A 12,676-nucleotide genomic window follows, 5' to 3' on the forward strand; every position below is an offset into this window, starting at 1 on the left:
CCAGGACATAGACATGTCTTATAATGGCAGAAAGCTTAAATTGTTGTTAATCTAACTGCACTGTCCAATTTACAGTATCTATTACAGTGAAAAAAAAAACATGCTATTCGAGGAGAGTGCACAACAACAACAAACTTATCACGGCAACTGGTTTGATACATTCACCTCTGAAGGTAAATAATGTACTTACATTCAGTAATCTTGCTCTGATTTGTCATCCTGAGGGTCCCAGCGATAAAATGTTGCATAGTTTTGTTTGATAAAATCCATTTTTATTTTCAAATGTAGGAACTGGGTTCTACAGTTTGAACCCTTGCTTTCTCTGGCTCCACACCCACCCCGCCCGGCCATCTAGATGTGTCAAAGTTAGCGTATAAGCTAATGATGAATCATGTATGACATTCCTGGGAGTGTGTAAACATACATTTTGTATTACCATATCATTTTTGTATGTTCTCTATAGTTATGTACTTGAAAATGTATCAATGGACCAATTTGGCACATTTTGGGCAGATACAAAATAGTCCAGTATTGCAATACTTCACTGGATCAATCTGAAACTTTGCACACACACTGCTGCCATTTAGTGACCAAAATCTAAATTGCGTCTAAACTGCAATATTATATTGTGGCCTTTCTCTTGCATTTAAAAGATGATGGAATACAAAATAAAATAGAAAACGCATGTTTTTTTGTTTGTGTTATCTTTTACCAGATCTAATGTGTTATATTCTCCTACATTCATTTCATATTTCCACAAACTTCAAAGTGTTTCCTTTCAAATGGTATCAAGAACATGCATATCCTTGCTACAGGTCCTGCTGCTACAGGCAGTTAGATTTGGGTATGTCATTTTAGGTGAAAATGGAAAAAAAGGGTCCGATCCTTAAGAGGTTAATCCAGCGAGTGCTAGGCAGCATAGCATCCCCTTTAAGACACTATCAAGAGTCTCATGGAAGGACTAATTGAATATGTGACACCAGATAGCTCCATGCTCCTATCGTTTGCCACATGAAAGCCAATCAACCCCTTGGTTCCACTTATCCAGTCTTAGAGCCATGGTCAAAATGGATAGAAATGGAGGCCATTTGATAGTAATGGACAGCCAGTCATTTAAATCAATGATCATCAGAGAGGAAGGAGATGAGGAAAGGATGCTATTTGATAGTAATGGGACTCAGCCTAAATCTCCCCTGGTTTGTAGATGGAGAAGGCACTAACAGTGTGCTGACTACACCATCTACCAGGCCCAGAGGGGAAGAGGGGAGGTGAGTGGGCAGGGGGCCCAGGAGAGGCCATCTGCTGCCTACTGCCCGTGGCCCTGCAGCCCTGGCAGGGCTGCCCTGGCCCCCATATGGAGCTGGTCTGGAGGAGGGGACACTTCAGATAGGTGCAGGACACAGCAGCATGGTTAACACAGCACATTAATATGTGTGTGTGGGAGGAGGGCAAATGCTCTCTGTGCGTGCGTGTAAGTGTGAGTCCCAGTAAGACAGAAAACATACGGAATACAAAGACAAGTCCTGTATTTGAAAAGACAGACATCAATAAATAGACTAAAAGGGCAAGTAAACATACAAAAGTGGGATGAAAACATCAATGTTATCCTAATGAAGGAATCATTTTACAGCTCCATGATCCAACACTTAAAAGAGATGACTAATATTGTCTGGAAATAAATACATCCTAAAGTGCTTTTTATTGTATGAGTCATCCATTCGAGTCATCCATTCGATAACCTCTGCTAGTAAGAACTGTGCATCAAAGTTAGTGTATCAATCCACCCTCTTGTTGTGGAGAGGGGGAGAGGAAAGGGACACGCACAGAGATTCCTGACAGTGCAGGGTGTTGCAGTACATCACCTAGAGGAAACGCCCAGAGATAGAGCTGTGTGTGTGTCAGATACAACAGTCACACACACATACACACACACCCAGAGGAGAGATAGAGGGGGGGTTAATAGCAGGGAACTTCCTGTCTGTAGTGTAGTGCAGCAGATGACTGAGATGAGGAGAAAGACAGTGATGAGCAGAGCATCATCCTCCATAAACCAACTAGCTAGTGAGCCGTAGCAGTACAGACAGCAGATGATTGAATAGTAGGATGTGCTGTACTGATGGTTTAAAGGGATACCCGAGTGGCGCAGTGGTCTAAGGCACTGCATCGCAGTGCTAGCTGTGCCACTAGAGATCCTGGTTCGAATCCAGGCTCTGTCGTAGCCGGCCGCGACCGGGAGACCCATGGGGCGGCGCACAATTGGCCCAGCGTTGTCCAGGGATGTAGCTCAGTTGGTGAAGCATGGCATTTGCAACGGCAGGGTTGTGGGTTCGGCTCCCACGGGGGGCCAGTATGAAAAATAAAAAATAAAAATACTGTATGCACTATGGATAAGAGCGTCTGCTAAATGACTAAAATGTAAAAATGGATACACACTGCTTTACTGATGGTTTAAAGGGATACACACTGCACGCAGAGACATAAAAATGGTATCCACGAGTTCATCTGACTCTGGCGAAGTAGATAAATGCTTATTTGCCAAAATTCTAAAGTCCACCTTCAAAAGGTGAAAGATACTTCATATGAAATCTGCTTGAAGTCCACCTTTAAAAGGTGAAAGATACTTCATATGAAATCTGCTTGAATATGTGATTTTGGTTCAAACTTATCATGTCGTGTAATTTGTTTGGGAAAAATAATGTCATTGCCTTCCCTCCCTGGCGGGATGTCTGAGGGAATGTCTCATAATTAGCAGCAGAATTGGGTCTCGCTGGGCAAACATTGCCCCACTCTGATGCTATGTGGGAAAGGAGTGGGGCTAACAGTCGATTCTGGGGGATGCAATTTAGGCAGCCCAGACCTCAACCCACTTCCTCTCATGACCCCATGACCCCTCATTACAACAAATCTATGGGGTGGCCTCTTTGCCAGAACATGGTTCCTTAAAACATGCATGAGGTGTGGACAGGACACAGATTGTCACACACACATATATAGAGATATATGCTCTCACACACTCAACACACACAGCACGCGTTCATACCCTGGTCCCAAGACCGAGCATCCCAGCATGGATGACTTACAGGGACATAAAACTAGGGTGAGGAGAGAATGAGTGTGGAGGCAATAGACTGTGTCTGCCTCCAGGGAATGGTCTCAATATATATGACAAACGTTGGTTCACACGTGCGTGGGCACGTGCACACACGCACACTAAACCTTGACGATAAAGAAATCACAAGACAGACTCACACATACAGTGGGGAAAAAAAGTATTTAGTCAGCCACCAATTGTGCAAGTTCTCCCACTTAAAAACATGAGAGAGGCCTGTAATTTTCATCATAGGTACACGTCAACTATGACAGACAAAATTAGAAAAAAAAATCCAGAAAATCACATTGTAGGATTTTTTATGAATTTATTTGCAAATTATGGTGGAAAATAAGTATTTGGTCAATAACAAAAGTTTCTCAATACTTTGTTATATACCCTTTGTTGGCAATGACACAGGTCAAACGTTTTCTGTAAGTCTTCACAAGGTTTTCACACACTGTTGCTGGTATTTTGGCCCATTCCTCCATGCAGATCTCCTCTAGAGCAGTGATGTTTTGGGGGTGTCGCTGGGCAACACGGACTTTCAACTCCCGCCAAAGATTTTCTATGGGGTTGAGATCTGGAAACTGGCTAGGCCACTCCAGGACCTTGAAATGCTTCTTACGAAGTCACTCCTTCGTTGCCCGGGCGGTGTGTTTGGGATCATTGTCATGCTGAAAGACCCAGCCACGTTTCATCTTCAATGCCCTTTCTGATGGAAGGAGGTTTTCACTCAAAATCTCACGATACATGGCCCCATTCATTCTTTCCTTTACACGGATCAGTCGTCCTGGTCCCTTTGCAGAAAAACAGCCCCAAAGCATGATGTTTCCACCCCCATGCTTCACAGTAGGTATGGTGTTCTTTGGATGCAACTCAGCATTCTTTGTCCTCCAAACACGACGAGTTGAGTTTTTACCAAAAAGTTATATTTTGGTTTCATCTGACCATATGACATTCTCCCAATCCTCTTCTGGACCATCCAAATGCACTCTAGCAAACTTCAGACGGGCCTGGACATGTACTGGCTTAAGCAGGGGGACACATCTGGCACTGCAGGATTTGAGTCCCTGGCGGCGTAGTGTGTTACTGATGGTAGGCTTTGTTACTTTGGTCCCAGCTCTCTGCAGGTCATTCACTAGGTCCCCCCCGTGTGGTTCTGGGATTTTTGCTCACCGTTCTTGTGATCATTTTGACCCCACGGGTGAGATCTTGCGTGGAGCCCCAGATCGAGGGAGATTATCAGTGGTCTTGTATGTCTTCCATTTCCTAATAATTGCTCCCACAGTTGATTTCTTCAAACCAAGCTGCTTACCTATTGCAGATTCAGTCTTCCCAGCCTGGTGCAGGTCTACAATTTTGTTTCTGGTGTCCTTTGACAGCTCTTTGGTCTTGGCCATAGTGGAGTTTGGAGTGTGACTGTTTGAGGTTGTGGACAGGTGTCTTTTATACTGATAACAAGTTCAAACAGGTGCCATTAATACAGGTAACGAGTGGAGGACAGAGGAGCCTCTTAAAGAAGAAGTTACAGGTCTGTGAGAGCCAGAAATCTTGCTTGTTTGTAGGTGACCAAATACTTATTTTCCACCATAATTTGCAATTAAATTCATAAAAAATCCTACAATGTGATTTTCTGGAAAAGAAAATCTCAATTTGTCTGTCATAGTTGACGTGTACCTATGATGAAAATTACAGGCCTCTCTCATCTTTTTAAGTGGGAGAACTTGCACAATTGGTGGCTGACTAAATACTTTTTTTCCCCACTGTACTTGGATGATGACGATATCAACGATAATGGCCTTACGAACATACACATACACACACACATACACACACACACTCTAACCCTGTGTGATATAACGATAATGAGAACAGCCAGCTTCTCAGAGGTTCGATGAAGCCGTACAACCAGTCACCCTCTTGAGGAGGAGTCAACGGGGTCAGAGAAGGGAGGGATGATGGATGAAGGGAGGGGTGCGATATATGGCCTAATCAGTTCCTGCAGACAGAGACAGGTTTAGGGGCTGAGTGACGGTCATGGGGCCAGACAGTTGGAGGAACGTGGCCTATAACAAGAGCTCAGTCCTAGACAACTTCATGTACCATTATACAATGTCCACAACTACTACTCCACTACCTTATGTTTAGTCCAAGCAATGCTTCATTTCCTTCTAACCTTTCCATGATAACTGATAGGTGAAACAATAGGATATAACTTCATTATATTTCTCTAACCAATTGAGTCCTCACAGGTCAGTGTCCATGAATGAAAGGAAACTAGGAAAGGAAGACATTTCAGACTGCAATGACACAGTCCTATGGGGTGTCATGGTTTATAAGGACAGTGTATCTTTCCCCATTAGTTGCAGTATCTTATTTTATATGTTTGATTTATTTCACCTTTATTTAACCAGGTAAGCCAGTTGAGAACAAGTTCTCATTTACAACTGCGACCTGGCCAAGATAAAGCAAAGCAGTGCGATAAAAACAACAACAACACAGAGTTACACATGGGACAAACAAAACGTACAGTCAAAAACACAATAGAAAATCTATATACAGTGTGTGCAAATGTAGTAAGTTATGGAGGTAAGGCAATAAATAGGCCATAGTGCTAAATAATTACAATTTAGTTTTAATACTGAAGTGATAGATGTGCAGAAGATGATGTGCAAATATAGATACTGGGGTGGATGAGAGGGGACATGATGAGAGGGGACATGATGAGAGGGGACATGATGAGAGGGGACATGATGAGAGGGGCCTGCTCGTTAGGCTGTGTGAACACACCATGTCCCATCTGTGTGTTAACGTGTTAGGAACAATACAAAAAACCCTGGGGTGAAGACAGACACTCTCTCACGTGGCACCAAGAGAGATAGAAGGAAGAGGAGGACGATGGAGAGATGGAGGAAGAGAGAGAAAAAGAGGGGGAGAGGAGAGAGGGAAAGAGAGATAGAGAGGCAGGTATTTTGAAAGATACACATACCCAGAAGAAAGAGAAAAATAAATGCATAGAACACATTATGTTCCTACCTTTTAGAGTTAAATATCTCACTTTCAGAGGATTGCTAAATGTTGCAACAGACTTCAGGAGGATATATACAGTGGGGAGAACAAGTATTTGATACACTGCCGATTTTGCAGGTTTTCCTACTTACAAAGCATGTAGAGGTCTGTAATTTTTATCATAGGTACACTTCAACTGTGAGAGACGGAATCTAAAACAAAAATCCAGAAAATCACATTGTATGATTTTTAAGTAATTAATTTGCATTTTATTGCATGACATAAGTATTTGATACATCAGAAAAGCAGAACTTAATATTTGGTACAGAAACCTTTGTTTGCAATTACAGAGATCATACGTTTCCTGTAGGTCTTGACCAGGTTTGCACACACTGCAGCAGGGATTTTGTCCCACTCCTACATACAGACCTTCTCCAGATCCTTCAGGTTTCGGGGCTGTCGTTGGGCAATATGGACTTTCAGCTCCCTCCAAAGATTTTCTATTGGGTTCAGGTCTGGAGACTGGCTAGGCCACTCCAGTACCTTGAGATGCTTCTTACGGAGCCACTCCTTAGTTGCCCTGGCTGTGTGTTTCGGGTCGTTGTCATGCTGGAAGACCCAGCCACGACCCATCTTCAATGCTCTTACTGAGGGAAGGAGGTTGTTGGCTAAGATCTCGCGATACATGGCCCCATCCATCCTCCCCTCAATACGGTGCAGTCGTCCTGTCCCCTTTGCAGAAAAGCATCCCCAGAGAATGATGTTTCCACCTCCATGCTTCACGGTTGGGATGGTGTTCTTGGGGTTGTACTCATCCTTCTTCTTCCTCCAAACACGCAGAGTGGAGTTTAGACCAAAAAGCTCTATTTTTGTCTCATCAGACCACATTACCTTCTCCTATTCCTCCTCTGGATCATCCAGATGGTCATTGGCAAACTTCAGATGGGCCTGGACATGCGCTGGCTTGAGCAGGTGGACCTTGCGTGCGCTGCAGGATTTTAATCCATGACGGCGTAGTGTGTTACTAATGGTTTTCTTTGAGACTGTGGTCCCAGCTCTCTTCAGGTCATTGACCAGGTCCTGCCGCATAGTTCTGGGCTGATCCCTCACCTTCCTCATGATCATTGATGCCCCACGAGGTGAGATCTTGCATGGAGCCCCAGACCGAGGGTGATTGACCGTCATCTTGAACTTCTTCCATTTTCTAATAATTGCGCCAACAGTTGTTGCCTTCTCACCAAGCTGCTTGCCTATTGTCCTGTAGCCCATCCCAGCCTTGTGCAGGTCTACAATTTTATCCCTGATGGCCTTACACAGCTCTCTGGTCTTGGCCATTGTGGAGACGTTGGAGTCTGTTTGATTGAGTGTGTGGACAGGTGTCTTTTATACAGGTAACGAGTTCAAACAGGTGCAGTTAATACAGGTAAGTGGAGAACAGGAGGGCTTCTTAAATAAAAACTAACAGGTCTGTGAGAGCCGGAATTCTTACTGGTTGGTAGGTGATCAAATACTTATGTCATGCAATAAAATGCAAATTAATTACTTAAAAATCATACAATGTGATTTTCTGGATTTTTGTTTTAGATTCCGTCTCTCACAGTTGAAGTGTACCTATGATAAAAATTACAGACCTCTACATGATTTGTAAGTAGGAAAACCTGCAAAATCGGCAGTGTGTCAAATACTTGTTCTCCCCACTGTACCTCAGGAGAAACCAAACGAGGGGAGTGAAGGAAAACAGTGAACAGTAGCTTTAATAGCCTGACAACAACCCAGACAGAACTACATTGGTCAGTGCAGCTGAATATCTAATAAGCTCTCTAGTCATTGAGGATGGGGATGCCTTGGCTTGAGTGACCGCACCAAACGAGACAAACACATCCCAAAGCAAGCACAGCTTGCTCCCAAAAGAGGGGGTTTGTTTCCAACAACAAAAATCATTGTCAGGGGATAGGGCTGACAGGCTCAGAGAGGGCGAGGGAGAGGGAGAGAGAAAGAGGAGCGAGAGATGGAGAGAGGATAAGAGAGGAGAACAGAGATGGTAAGAGAGAGGCAGAAATGGAGATGATAGCATAGCAGGGCGGAGAGAAAACAAGATCTAAATCGAGACAACAACAAGGTAAACAGTCCGGGCGGTAAAGGCAGTGCAGCTCACCTTTAAAACGCGTTCCCTTTAGGTTGGCACTCAGTCGACATGGCAGACTGGCATCGGCCCTCGTCTCCCCTGGCAGCACGGCAGGCCAACTGCGTATCCCGGGTAACGGCAGCAGCGTTGAAAGAGACAGAACAGTATGTATCCACTGGGCAAAAACAGGCTGCTTGCTTCCTCCTGCACAACCCAGCACTACAGTGCTCTGCTCTGCCACAGAGCACCGTCAAGGACAGCCGAGAGAGAGAGAGAGAGGGAGGAGGGGAGGGTGGGTAGGACAGAGAGAGAGAGATGGAGAGTGAGAGAGAGGGAGGGGTGATAGAGAGAGGGAGGGAAGAGAGAGAGAGAAGTGGGAGTGGATGAGAGTGTCTAAGGCAGAGAGAAAGAATAGAGAGAGGGATGGGGTAAAGAGAGAGAGAGGGACAGGAGAAAATCAAGAGAGAGAAAAAGAGTGGCAGGCTGAGGTAGGGACACACAAGCACACACTCAAGCACAGCTGTCTGGTATGATGGAGACGGCAGCGCTCGGAAGCAAGTCCTGGTGATTCAGCCCTGGTGTGTGTGTGTGTGTGTAGGGGGGAGGATGGGGGCAGTAAGAGCCTGAGGGGAGGAGGAAGAACTGATGGAGGAAGGGGAGGAGGGTAGGATGGGGGGTGTGAGTCAGCAGCACTCCACTCAGCTTATTATCAGGCCACTCAAGGAGATGTGAGATGATTCCTCTCTTGTCTGCCTGGGGAGACACTGAAAAGGAGGAGGAGGATTAGGAGGGATGGCGGGATGGAGGATAAAGGAGATGCACTTCTCAAGACAGGTGCAGCTGCTACGGTCCTCCAGTAGAGATGTCTGTTGCACCTGGCCACTAAGGTGGAGCTCTGGTGAGATACTTTATGGAAGGAGTCGGCAACAAGCATTTTTTTTCTCCAGAAGACCAGGGTCCAGATTCACAAAACCTTCTTAAAAAGGCATTTCTTCTTAACTGACATTTTTTCCTTAACTATAGACTTATGAAGAAAGTTAAGCAAAGTTGCTATTCCTCAAAAAGGTTATTGGAAATGTTCTTGCACTATTTATAAAAGTTAGGAATAAATAAAATCCTAAAAATAAAGTTTTGGGATTTGTTCTTCATTCCAAAATAGCTAAACCCTTGTCTTAAACTCAGGGCAGTGAGAATAAACTCATGAAAGCAATTAAATATGTTTAATTCACTCACAAACTTCATCTGAAAGTTTCAGTATTGATTATTTTAAACCCAAGAACATGTTTTAGAACAGTAATCTCAGTAGGAAATATGCTAACATGATTGCCATTGCTAGCTAGATAGAAAGCTACAGTGCCTTGCAAAAGTATTCATCCCCCTTGGTGTTTTTCCTATTTTGTTGCATTACAACCTGTAATTTCAATGGATTTTTATTTGGATTTCATGTAATGGACATACACAAAATTGTCCAAATTGGTGAAGTGAAATTTAAAAAATAACTTGTTTCAAGAAATTCTAAAAAATAAATAACGGAAAAGTGGTGCGTGCATACAGTCGGAAGTTTACATACACCTTAGCCAAATACATTTAAACTCTGTTTTACAATTCCTGACATTTAATCCTGGTAAATATCCCCCGTTTTAGGTCAGTTAGGATCACCACCTTATTTTAAGAATGTGAAATGTCAGAATAATAGTAGAGAGAATGATCCTCAGCTGGTAGAGCACGGCGCTTGTAACGCCAAGGTAGTGGGTTCGATCCCCGGGACCACCCATACACAAAAAAAATGTATGCACGCATGACTGTAAGTCGCTTTGGATAAAAGCGTCTGCTAAATGGCATATTATTATTATTATTATTATTATTTATTTCATCACATTCCCAGTGGGTCAGAAGTTTACATACACTCAATGAGTATTTGGTAGCATTGCCTTTAAATTGTTTAACTTGGGTCAAACATTTTGGGTAACCTTCCACAAGCTTCCCACAATAAGTTGGGTGAATTTTGGCCCATTCCTCCTGACAGAGCTGGTGTAACTGAGTCAGGTTTGTAGGCCTCCTTGCTCGCACACACTTTTTCAGTTCTGCCCACAACTTTCCTATAGGATTTGAGGTGAGGGCTTTGTGATGGCCACTCCAATACCTTGACTTTGTTGTCCTTAAGCCATTTTGCCACAACTTTGGAAGTATGCTTGGGGTGATTGTCCATTTGGAAGACCCCTTTGCGATCAAGCTTTATAATTCCTGACTGATGTCTTGAGATGTTGCTTCAATATATCCACATAATTTTCCTTCCTCATGATGCCATCTATTTTGTGAAGTGCACCAGTGCCTCCTGCAGCAAAGCACCCCCACAGCATGATACTGCCACCCCCGTGCTTCACGGTTGGGTTGGTGTTCTTCGGCTTGCAAGCGACCCCCTTTTTCCTCCAAATATAACAATGGTCATTATGGCCAAACAGTTATATTTGTGTTTCATCAGACTAGAGGACATTTCTCCAAAAAGTACAATCTTTGTCCCCATGTGCAGTTGCAAACCGTAGTCTGGCTTTTTTATGGCGGTTTTGGAGCAGTGGCTTCTTCCTTGCTGAGTGGCCTTTCAGGTTATGTCGATATCGGACTCGTTTTACTGTGGATATAGATACTTTGTACCTGTTTCCTCCAGCATCTTCACAAGGTCCTTTGCTGTTGTTCTGGGATTGATTTGCACTTTCCGCACCAAAGTATGTTCATCTGGCTGCGTGGTCCCATGGTGTTTATACTTGTGTACTATTGTTTGTACAGATGAACGTGGTACCTTCAGGCGTTTAGAAATTGCTCCCAAGGATGAACCAGACTTGTGGAGGTCTACAATATTTTTTCTGAGGTCTTGGCTGATTTCTTTTGATTTCCCCATGATGTCATGCAAAGAGGCACTGAGTTTGAAGGTAGGCCTAGAAATATATCCACAGATACACCTCAAATGATGTCAATTAGCCTATCAGAAGCTTCTAAAGCCATGACATCATTTTCTGGAATTTCCAAGCTGTTTAAAGGCACAGTCAACTTAGTGTATGGAAACTTCTGACCCACTGGAATTGTGATACAGTGAATTCTAAGTGAAATAATCTGTCTGTAAACAATTGTTGGAAAAATTACTTGTGTCATGCACAAAGTAGATGTCCTAACCTACTCGCCAAAACTATAGTTTGTTAACAATAAATTTGTGGAGTGGTTGAAAAACAAGTTTTAATGACTCCAAGCTAAGTGTATGTAAACTTTCGACTTCAACTGTATGTATTCACCCCCTTTGCTATGAAGCCTCTAAATAAGATCTGGTGCAACCAATTACCTTCAGAAGTCACATAATTAGTTAAATAAAGTCCACCTGTGTGCAATCTAAGTGTCACATGATCTCAGTATATATATACACCTGTTCTGAAAGGCCCCAGAGTCTGCAACACCACTAAGCAAGGGGCACCATGAAGACCAAGGAGCTCTCCAAACAGGTCAGGGACAAAGTTGTGGAGAAGTACAGATCAGGGTTGGGTAATAAAACAATATCCGAAACTTTGAACATCCCACGGAGCACCATTAATTCCATTAAATAGAAAGAATATGGCACCACAACAAACCTGCCAAGAGAGGGCCGCCCACCAAAACTCACGGACCAGGCAAGGAGGGCATTAATCAGAGAGGCAACAAAGAGACCAAAGATAACCCTGAAGGAGCTGCAAAGCTCCACAGCGGAGATTGGAGTATCTGTCCATAGGACCACTTTAAGCCGTACACTCCACAGAGCTGGGCTTTACGGAAGAGTGGCCAGAAAAAAGCCATTGCTTAAAGAAAAAAATAAGCAAACACGTTTGGTGTTCGCCAAAAGGCATGTGGGAGACTCCCCAAACATATGGAAGAAGGTACTCTGGTCCGATGAGACTAAAATTTAGCTTTTTGGCCATCAAGGAAAACGCTATGTCTGGCGCAAACCCAACACCTCTCATCACCCCAAGAACACCATCCCCACAGTGAATTATGGTGGTGGCAGCATCATGCTGTGGGGATGTTTTTCATCAGCAGGGACTGGGAAACTGGTCAGAATTGAAGGAATGATGGATGGCTCTAAATACAGGGAAATTCATGAGGGAAACATGTTTCAGTCTTCCAGAGATTTGAGACTGAGACGGAGGTTCACCTTTCAGCAGGACAATGACCCTAAGCATACTGCTAAAGCAACACTCGAGTGGTTTAAGGGGAAACATTTAAATGTCTTGGAATGGCTGTCAAAGCCCAGACCTCAATCCAATTGAGAATCTGTGGTATAACTTAAAGATTGCTGTACACCAGCGGAACCCATCCAACTTGAAGGAGCTGGAGCAGTTTTGCCTTGAAGAATGGGCAAAAATCCCAGTGTCTAGATGTGCCAAGCTTATAGAAACATACCCCAAGAGACTTGCAGCTGTAATTGCTGCAAA

The 12,676-nt window shown here is 43.7% G+C and overlaps 1 protein-coding gene across 1 annotated transcript in view; it reads right to left on the minus strand.

Annotated features, from left to right (window-relative positions):
* The window catches only part of LOC121569488 (sterile alpha motif domain-containing protein 14-like), a 40,760-nt gene extending 32,207 nt beyond the window's left edge, over window positions 1-8,553 (minus strand). Inside the window, exon 1 of the mRNA XM_041880480.2 lies at window positions 8,256-8,553. The gene's annotated coding sequence lies outside the window, so the exon portion shown is untranslated. The remainder of the gene's footprint in view (window positions 1-8,255) is intronic.
* Between the last annotated feature and the right edge of the window lie 4,123 nt (window positions 8,554-12,676).

The sequence above is a fragment of the Coregonus clupeaformis genome, unplaced genomic scaffold (genome assembly GCF_020615455.1).
Source record: "Coregonus clupeaformis isolate EN_2021a unplaced genomic scaffold, ASM2061545v1 scaf0136, whole genome shotgun sequence".
Lineage (NCBI taxonomy): Eukaryota > Metazoa > Chordata > Actinopteri > Salmoniformes > Salmonidae > Coregonus > Coregonus clupeaformis.